The sequence below is a fragment of the Lepisma saccharinum genome, assembly GCF_977018435.1.
Source record: "Lepisma saccharinum chromosome 12 unlocalized genomic scaffold, izLepSacc3.1 SUPER_12_unloc_1, whole genome shotgun sequence".
Lineage (NCBI taxonomy): Eukaryota > Metazoa > Arthropoda > Insecta > Zygentoma > Lepismatidae > Lepisma > Lepisma saccharinum.
Window position 1 is genome coordinate 5,260,732 of NW_028142891.1, and position 9,089 is coordinate 5,269,820.

Consider the following 9,089-nt stretch of genomic DNA (forward strand, 5'->3'; position numbering starts at 1 on the left):
ATAGCAGACGAAGAAACGCCATAACACAACAAGATTAGTACCAGCGTACCTGATACGGGGCTTGAAAATGTAAATGCACCAAGGAATATGACAGGGCGAGCACCCGTGGTCACAAACCTAATGCACGGCAGAAGGTGAAAGGCTAAACGATGGTATGATTATGCACACTAAGTTGCACAGACGAAACATGTGAGCACTACGTCATCGAGTAAGGCAGGAAGCACTGAGACACGCTGGTGGCCAAAGAGAGTAACTGAGTGCAGCATGTGACACAGCCGATGTCGACAAGAGACGCTGGGTGGAAGGGTCTTTGTCGAGGAAGTTCTGCGTGACGTCACAGGAATGGCGTACAGACGAAGGAGATTCTATAAGTGTGCGATGTCGCTGTGCACAGCACAAGAGCTGAAGCGGGGGATGCCATCTTGAGTTCGATGTAAAACATTGCGGCGTTCCGTCATGTCCAGGAAGAATCAAGAGAAAGTCAGCAGATTGTTCCAGACAGAAGAGGGTGCTTTAGGGATGGATGTCCATGAAAATTGTCATCTGTTCACTTTATAAGAGCCAAAATTTCTTGCAAGCACCAGGGGCAGATCGAAGTGTTGAATGATCCAGCAGCGGTCATGACGTTGATTTGAAACAAGCGGAAAAAGGAAAAAAGGGAAAAGTGAAAATGTAGCGGAGCAGAGTTATAATAAATGGTGGCGAGTAATAAACGCAACAGAAAAAGGACTTTCGAAAGAAAATGGGGAAGAAATTCGAGGGGGGACACAGTAACCGATCGAAGTGACAGTGAAGGGGGGGGGTTACTTATATTATGCATTGTTTGTAAAAGGACCTGTTTATGAATAACAGGTTTACGGGGGGAAATTTCACAGGGGGTGGATTGTAAGGGGTGCTCCTTCCACGTATTACACCCTGGACTAAAGACTACTGAGGCTCTGGCGACTGGCACTATGGCCAGTATAATTGTGTGTGTATTGTCCTGTTTTTTTGTCCTTGTGTGTGCTGAGTGTCCGTTTACAGCCTCAGTTTTTAACAGAAGTCAGAAGATTTTAAGATTTTAAATTATGCAACGTTAGAGTTGTTATTTGTAATGGTAAGTGGCTGGCCCCCGTATAATGTTGCCACGTCCTCTCACGTGAGCATCTGCCAGCTTAGCACAGGGTAGAAACAATGAGATACCTCTGGGCACAGATCAGGGTGACTATCGCTACGAATATATGGAAAGAAACAATAGATTTAACCCACTACGGAGGGTACAATTCGTAATATATTCTTGAATAATTATATACAAATATTAGATAACTTTGGCAATCTTTTCATACAATATTTTTCTTCTATTTTTATTTCTTATTAATTGTAGCCAATCTTCTTCTTTGGTCTTCTTCTTCTTGTATTGGCTAAGGCTTCTTCTTATTATTGCTAAGGCTTCTTCTTCTTGTAATTAATAAGGCATCTTCTTCTTATTACTACTACGGCTTCTTCTTCTTGTAATTACTAAGGCTTCTCCTTCTTGTAATTACTAAGGTAAGGCTTCTTCTTCTTGTAATTACTAAGTCATCTTCTTGTAATGACTAAGGCTTCTTCTTCTTGTAATTACTAAGGCTTCTTCTTCTTGTAATTACTAAGGGTTCTTCTTCTTGTAATTACTAGATCATCTTCTTCTTGTAATTACTAAGGCTTCTTCTTGTTGTAATTACTAAGGCTTCTTCTTCTTGTAATTATTACATATTGTGTATTTTTTCTTCTCTGGGTTTCTTTGTCGATCTTATCCAAATTGACGTAAATATTAAGAAAATCGATCTCCCAGACAAACAAAGAAAAAGGGGTTAGTTAAAGATCGCCGCCTGGCCGGCGCTAACCTTAACTTGGAGCTGCAATAGATGCGCCTACCAAAAGCGCTTGGGTGCCTGCCGTGAGATGGCGCTACACCTGGGACAAAACAACCCAAAAGCCGCACGAAACTCTCAGTTCGTGGGAACCGAAAAAGACCCAGAATCGCAATTACAATTCGACTTCTTTACTTTTATATAATGATCACTTATGCTATTACTGAATATTAATCACCCTTTCCACCTTATTTATATCCTGTTATTGTATTAAGTTCATTTATTTATTTCATTATAATTAGTATTAATATCTACAATCATTATTTCACCACATCAGCTCTTTCCTTTTTCTCTATTTACAATTGTATAAGTTTTCTTGGGTGCTGCCATCTCTGGCCTACTTTCTAAGCTGCTTTATGTATCATCAAATATAAACGTCGTTCTTTTTGCATGCTGCCATCTATGATCCTATACTTCAAAGAACAACAATGCAGTTTGTGTACGTGACAATGTGACGGGAGCAAAATAGCCTAAGTGCTGACGCACCCAAAATTTTAAATTCAAATTCAATTCGCAGGGGGCAACGGCGGAGGGGGGTCCACAGTGGGTAGCTGAAGTCTGTCCTTTCGGGAAAGTTGTGGTACATCGGTAGGAATAGTTGCTTGTTGTTTTGTACCAGAGGAGAAAGGGGGAGGGGAAGAGGGGGAATAGCTGTTGTCTCCAGGGCATGTGAAATCGATTGTAAGGCAAGTGGGGAACTTATAGAAGGTTTCTTTAGTTGTTTTGGGGATGTTGTAATACAAGATTTGGGGGAACAACAGCAAGATGTAATTAATGTAATCAATAGGAAAAGAATGCCGATAAGAGCTATCACGATGGTCGCGATAAGGGCATAATAAGCAGAAGACATCTGGTGGTGGGAGTCTGAAATGAGAAAAGGAAGGGTAGGTTCAGTGATAATAGAACGAACTATGTGATTACAAGACAATTCCGTCTCTAATGTGTAAATGTCGTGTAGAAAAATGCAAAATTTGTACATGTAATGTGTGCAAAGGATTAAGCGCCTTTGACTCGCTCCTAACCAAAGTTTAAAAAAAAGTAATTGAAAAAATAATAAGTAATAGGTTTATGAACAGTTCATGGAATGAGAGGGGAGGTATTTAATTTCATGGGATATGTGCCGTGATTAGTTGAACTATAAAATCGAATGAGGTAAGGTAAAAAAAAAAGGTAAAGTGTTCCCCTGTGCTTAGCACCACGCCATGAAGGCATATAGGGGGTGTGGGGTTAACGCCCCACACTTTCTTGATCCGGTCGTGAGTGGGGGTGATGTGATCAGCATCACGCCCCTGACTGCTTTTACCCCCCAGGGTTTCCCCCAGGTACCCATGTTATTCGACGCTGGGTGGGCACCGGGGCCGCTTCCACCGTTAGAAAAGTTCCCGGATTTGAACCGGCCGGGGATCGAACCCGGGAGGGACCTTTAGCATGTTAGTCAGACGCGTTACCGACTGAGCCACCGCGGCCAGTCGAATGAGGGAGTGAAAACATTTGCCTATATTTATTTTATGTTCGTTATCATATTTAGTGCATTGCAGCGTACAAAAGAAGCAGTTCGCGTTGCAGATGAGCGTAAGCAAGAAAATAATTTGCTATGGTCAAAAGCCAAAAGTTCAGGAGGTCCTACGCAGTTCATTTGTTCTTTAAGTCGTTTATCTTCTTTTTTTCTTTTGAGCGTATATGTACCAGCAAATGGGGAAGAAAAATGTTTGCATGTCAGGAACATAAACGCGCTAAGTACTTATGGGTCAAATCAGCTAAGTGATACGTTCAGAATAATATTATGCGTATAATCGCAAATTATAAAAAAAAATATAAAATTAAAATACCAGGGAATTAATTATTGGGCGAGGGATTTACTATATTTTTTCGGTGATTAGGGGGGTGTTCTGTTACCCTGCGCTTTTTAAATAAAACTTTGTTGGCTCTTATGCATAAGCGCATTGCGTTCACGGGAAATCAAGAGTGGAAAGAGAGGGGGGAATGTATGTGTGGGGAAAAATGATGAAGCGTGGGATGTTAGCATGTGCAATTTACGTAGCGGGGAGGCTAGAGAGAGAACGGGAGTGGAATGTATTAATATATGTTAGTGTATATGTGATCGGTGTTTCATGGCACTAATCGTAGCGAGCTTTCAATCTTGAAATCGTGATCGTATCCGCACTGTAAAAACAACTTAGTCAAAATCTAGTAAAATTTAGTCACTTTTGACTAAATCCAGTACTGAAACTAGCACGGACCCAATTTGCGTCAAAAGTGACTACATGCATTTAGTCATTTCATTTCAGTGTTTTTTTATATAGTCAAAAGTGAGAAATCAAGTTATTCATTTAGTTAAAATTGAATATTTACTGTTTCTCAAAGCTGAGGTCAATTTATTCATTTTTTGACTAAAATTTAGTCAAAATTGAATAATTACTTCTTCTCAAGGCTGAGATCAGTTTATTCATTTTTGATTTAAATTTGGTCAAAATTGAATAAGTATTGTTTCTCAAGCTTGAGGTAGAACTTAGTCAAAATCAGACTGAAACTACTTTCGAATATTAAAAAAGCTCCCACAATTTTAAAATCAAAATAAAAAAAATTGTTTCGAAATATAAGTTCACATGTCTAGTTTGTGAGATGTGTATGCATATTTTTATAAGTATCATACAACTAAGTTCCAAAATTCATGCAGTTACTTAATTTTCAGCTACAAAATCCAATGATTCATGTGGTATGTTTTCATTTTTGCCTGCTACTGTTACTGCGTAAGCAAATAAAATATATTTTGCATTTGGTCAATAGAGTAGACAATTGCCTTCAACTTCCAGCAGTGTTCCCTCCAGTTACTGCGCGATATATACAGGGTGGCTGGTAATCAAATGTATTCTCTGAAAGGGGTTAAAGTAGAGACACTTTGCAATAAGTTTGACCATATCATACCCCGTCCGAAAATTAGTAGTTTTAGAGATAATCGATTTTCAATTGTTTTTTTTTTTTTTAAAAAAATGACAATTTTCCACATAAAAATATGAATGAGAAAAACTGCTCATTGTATGGAACTTATTTCACCATTTTCTGATAGCTAACACATAAGTGATTCGTTAAAAAAAGTTTTTCCCAAATAACAATCACATGTAAGTAACGGGTGGGTCTAAACTTACAAGTGATGATAAAAAAAATTGCACTCTTAGTTTACTTGGCAACGTATTAATAACAAAAATGATATGACACGAAGCGTACAAATTACTTAAATTACTTCCTTGTGACGTCTGCTATCCAACAAGGTTCAAATGTTGCTGACATTCACATTTGTGTAGAAAAAATAATACTTCATTCATCTTCATGTGAATGGAATCAATGAACAATACAATTAATGAACATTACACATCTTGTCCAAAGTGGGCACCTCCGTTACAAATGCAGGCACGCAGGTTTTTACAGACATTTGGTCTCTTTAACAATTGATGTGATGGTGTTCTTGATGTGTTGACCAGCTGTAAAGATCCTCTCCCTGAGCTCTTCTTACGAGTTTACCGGTGGTGTGTCATGTGGCTCCAAATGTAAAAGTTGCAAGGCTCAAATCGGGGGATCGAGCCAGCCAGGGAATCGAGCCACCTCGGCCAATCCATTTCTTTGGGTAATTTTCATCCAGCCACAGTCGCACGCCCAGGCAGAAGTATGGATGGGCGTAATCAACAATCATTTGATCGAGCCATTTTTGCTGCCCCAAATCTTAAAAGGCATCACTTATGAACATTTCTTGAGGAATGGGATGGCAATGTTGTTGGAGGATGTGCCTCTAGCTACAAGACGTGACATGATTTATCTGCATGATGACTGCCCAGCTTGATCCCCGATCGATTTGAAGCCTTGCGACTTTTACATTTGGATCCACATGACAAAACACCGGTAAACTCGCAAGAAGAGCTCAGGGAGAGGATCTTATCAGCTAGTCAACACATCAAGGACACCATCACATCACGAGTTAAGAGACCAAATGTCCGTAAAAACCTGCGTGCCTGCATTTGTAACGGAGGTGCTCACTTTGAGCAAGACATATAATGTTCTTTAATTGTATTGTTCATTGATTCCATTCACATGAAGATGAATGAAGTATTATTTCTTGTACACAAATGTGAACGTAACCAACATTTGTACCTTGTTGGATAGCAGATGTCACAAGGAAGTAATTTAAGTAATTTGTACGCTTCGTGTCACACCATTTTTGTTATTAATACGTTGCCAAGTAAACTAAGAGTGCAATTTTTTATCATCACTTGTAAGTTTAGACCCACCCGTTAGTTACATGTGATTGTTATTTGGGAAAAACTTTTTTTTTCAACGAACCACTTATTTGTTAGCTATCAGAAAACGCTGAAATAAGTTCCATACAATGAGCAGTTTTTTGTCAATTCATCTTTTTATGTGGAAAATTGTCATTTTTTTTAAAAAAAAATATTGAAATTCGATTATCTCTAAAACTACTAATTTTCGGATGGGGGTATCATATGGTCAAATTTATTGCAAATTGTCTCTACTTTAACCCCTTTCAGGGAATACATCTAATTACCAGTCACGCTGTATATATATATTCTAATGTAATAGAATTCAGGAAAGTGTTTGTATTTAACTGTAAGCCAATGTTTTTTTCTTTCTTGACAGATATGTGATGCAAATAAGAACATTCTTGCACTTTCGGCAAAGTATCCTGGGAGATCACACAATGCATTCATCTGGAGTAATTCCAGTGCACGGAGATATCTTTCAGGAGAGTTTAACAATGGCAATACCACCTCATGGGTTTTAGGTAAGTTATTTTGCTTTTTGAAACATACAATTGTATTGACTTGTTGATTGAACTTTTTCATCACTACACAAGTTGAGCACCCAGTCTGATATTGTAATACAGAATATCAATTAGATCTCTTAAATGTGTCATAGCAGCCTTGTATTGCAAATGGAGGTCATGGTAAATATGCTTCATTATGACACTACGAAATCGAACATGGTCTTTCTGTGCTACAGTCTGCTCTTCTTTTTACAGTGTATGTATATAAATAAAATATACAGTGTGTTCAGTTTGTCTCTGAGCTGAGATAGCGTGTGGCTGGTGAACGGCAATAATATTTATATTCCACACCCTGTTGTTGTTCAAAATAGTGTCAAACTGCATTCATACATTTTCATGAAATTTTGATTGCATGTCAGTGCAATGGCATTTCCTTTCACAGAATGCTCAAGAATAACAACACTATAGCTGCTGACAACTTGTGTTAGAAATTGTGGATAGTAGAGTTTGGACTTCAATTAAAAATTAACCTGTAGATCTACATAAAAACGAGTTACATAAGAATTTAGTTTATTCAATTCTGTGCAGATTAACTGAACACAGTGATGTCTGTTGAACCGCACAAACTGCGGGCTGTCACTGCGAGTCAGAACAAGTGGTGTTGCCACATTCCACAAACATCTTTACTTCCATTGAATAAAAATCTGTATAAAATCGGTTATGCAATGTGAATTAATTTTTTTATTTATAAAATTTTAAAGAGAGCGATTGTTTGCAAAGCCCGGCCTTTTCTTCCAAAATGGCACTTGGTTTTGTTATTACAATAAAAAAAAATGATGGCCTAAATGAAAGAGAAATTGGTTAGCACAGATAAGGCAGTATTGAATACGTTAATTTTGATGTAACTTGTTTTTATGTAGGTGCACTTATTAATTTTGAATTGGAGTTCAAACTCCATTATCCATAATTTTTCATCTGACAGTAGTGTTTAATAATGGAAAGAAAACAGCTTTCAAACAAAACAAATATGTCAATCAATATGACATTACGAGACGAAAATGCTTGCATCTGTGCCATGACTCACTGTCCTGCAGTCACCCACTATCTTGGGACCCAAGCCAAAATGAAAGCACTGTATAATTCGTACCATACCCTGTTCGATTAAGAAATATTGACCCTGGCAGACCTTGTCAGCTCCTGTTCAGAAATTTGATGGATAAGCTTTCTACAGGAAATGGTAAGAACACTGGCCTTTGGCAAGAGGTGACGAGAGGCCAAGCGAGGGTTTAAATAGGTGAGCATGAGAGCGACACGAGGTCTTTTAATCTGGAATCATCGGAGAAGCAGGAGCTACTGGTCTTATTTCTAAACCGAATAGGGTAAGCTAGTCTACACCCATTCTGCCATTTGCATTGCTCACTTCAGTCTAGAAACGAATCATGAGTCTATTTTAATGAATAGTTAGATATTTGTACCTGCCCGTTCAGGGCTGTCTCTACCATCAACTAGTACTAATCGGGAGGGGCAAGTTACATCCCTATTTAAGATCCCCGCGTTCAGGTTGGAACGCTACGAATTAACATGGAGCAATCTATTTTTTTAAGTGGACAAACATGAAAACTGATTATTTTTTGCACATTCTATTTTCTCTGTGCAAAGTCCTTGTTTAGTATGTGTTTTGATGCTTCCTTTAAATTTATAATGTCTTTTATGTAATTTATGTGCCTATTTAGAAGGCTTGTAGTGCCTCTAAATACATCACTGAATAATGAGGTAATTACTAGTAGTGCAGCATTCAATTAAATAACTTGTCCTCAATTTTCAGGTGATAGTGGATATCCCCTGGAATCTTGGCTGATCACCCCATTTGAACAGCCAATGTTTTTTTCTTTCTTGACACATATGTGATGCAAATAAGAACATTCTTGCACTTTCGGCAAAGTATCCTGGGAGATCAGTGTAAGTATGATTCTCCCGAGGGGCATTATAACCGAGTCCATGCTAAAGCACGGGCTATTGTTGAATGCACAATTGGCATGTTGAAGCAGCGATGGTGCCGCTTGTTAAAGGACAGGGTTCTGCATTACAGACCTACAGCAGCATCCAGAATTATAAACAGCTGTGCTGTCTTGCACAATATTTGCATGCACCACAACATACCTATCCTGGATGAAGATGTGCTCATCCCACTGGAAGAGGAGATTGAAAATGTAGATGATGGCGAAAGGCGAGGCAACAGGTTGGCTACAGTTGGTCAGAGGGTCAGACATCAAATTGTCAAACTGCTTGGCCAAAACAGAAGAGCCGTAGATTTAGAGATGAGTCATTGGTTTGATTTAGGCGGAGTTATTCACACTGTATCTAAATATATGTTTTGTGGTTACACAGAGGTGGTTAATTTACTCTGATAAGCTTACTATTCATTT